Raw genomic sequence first — 1,345 nt, 5'->3', positions numbered from 1 at the left:
GAAATCCACGGTTTTCACCAAAAACGTGTGCGGGCTCTGACTGAAGCCAGTTGGGGCCGTGCACCGGGGGCTCGCGGTGTCTCGCGCTTCGTCTCTCCTGACCCAGCCTGTCCGACCGATGGAGGATCCGGCGCCCGTTGGGGTTTTGTCCTCGCACCCACATTTCCAAAGCCCTGCGCTGGAGGCACGGCGGGAAAGCAAGGGAATGTGGTGAAGCTCGGTAAAACCGCTTTGCGAGAGCAGTCGTGGGAATGCCTCGATGGCCACTGAGCGTCAGGGTGCCTCTGCTCAGCCAGGTCAGGAGCCGGTGCCGGCCGCAGGGGCTTTGCCAGGACAGCCCACTGTCTCTTTCTGGAATAAGCAAATCCGGTGCTTTTTTGGTATTTTCTGGTAACAATTTCATCACTGCAGGGATCAATCCTGGACAAATAAATGATGAATGAGAGACGCTGCTGGTTCGCTCCTATCAGTGACTTTAGTCTGGGCTTTATTTCAGCCTTGGCTAAGACCCTGCCAAGACTAATGTTTGAAGCCATTTGTTCCTGCCAAGTGACTTGGAGTGGGTGTGGCACGTCCGTGCTGCTGAGAAAGACTCCTGCTCGGAGCCTGTAAGATTTAGCTTCACCACAGGGAAAATCAGCGCTGGGTTCTGGACGCAGCTCAGGGATGACGGGGCCTGTTCCTCACTCCCGTGGCTCCTGGGATGGGGCTGGAGCGGCTGCACGGCACCACAGCGTGGGAAGGAGGCAGGGTGTCTTGCGCACGGGTGGTGAGACAAACATCAGTCGAGCCCTGGAGTGGGAGGCCGGCGTGACACACCCCTGTCCCCAGGGAGTCAGGCCGAGAATTTGAGACTTACTAAGCTTTTGGTAACTGTTTTTTCCATGGAGACTTTCCCCACTGGCACTGCTGGGTGTGACGTTCTCCCCAACGAGACAGGCAGCAGCATCGTGTCTGTGTCCTCTGGTCCCCCTCCGTGCGGTGGCGGTTGCAGGCCTGTGCTCCAGGCTGGTGATGATGTCATATGGGCCACAGCAGACCTCATCTCTGGAGCAAGGCCATCCGCTCTCCGAGAGACCATCCCAGGGTGCCTCCTTTTAGCATGGCTGATGTGTGCTTTAGTCACAGGTTGGAAATACCAGGGAAAAAAAACCCCAATGTGCGATGATGATTTTTGGCAAGGGGATGAGACGTGACCTCTGCTGTTAAGGGGCTCGTTACAAATCAAGCGGGGCAGTCAGGAGCAGGGATGGCTGCATCCTGAGGCCTTACAATGTCTCAGAAATGTTTTGGCTTTTTTTTATTTGGTTTTTTTTTTCTCCTGTCTGTCGTGTCTCCAATCCGT

The 1,345-nt window shown here is 55.8% G+C and overlaps 1 protein-coding gene across 1 annotated transcript in view; it reads right to left on the bottom strand.

Annotated features, from left to right (window-relative positions):
• Nucleotides 1-1,345, bottom strand: part of TTC25 (tetratricopeptide repeat domain 25) — a 23,006-nt gene that overhangs the window by 12,938 nt on the left and 8,723 nt on the right. The window lies entirely within an intron of this gene.

The sequence above is a fragment of the Egretta garzetta genome, unplaced genomic scaffold (genome assembly GCF_000687185.1).
Source record: "Egretta garzetta isolate BGI_Z169 unplaced genomic scaffold, ASM68718v1 scaffold728, whole genome shotgun sequence".
NCBI classification, from domain to species: Eukaryota; Metazoa; Chordata; class Aves; order Pelecaniformes; family Ardeidae; genus Egretta; species Egretta garzetta.
The sequence above is the reverse complement of the archived record's forward strand: the minus strand, read 5'-3'. Positions and strand labels throughout refer to the sequence as shown.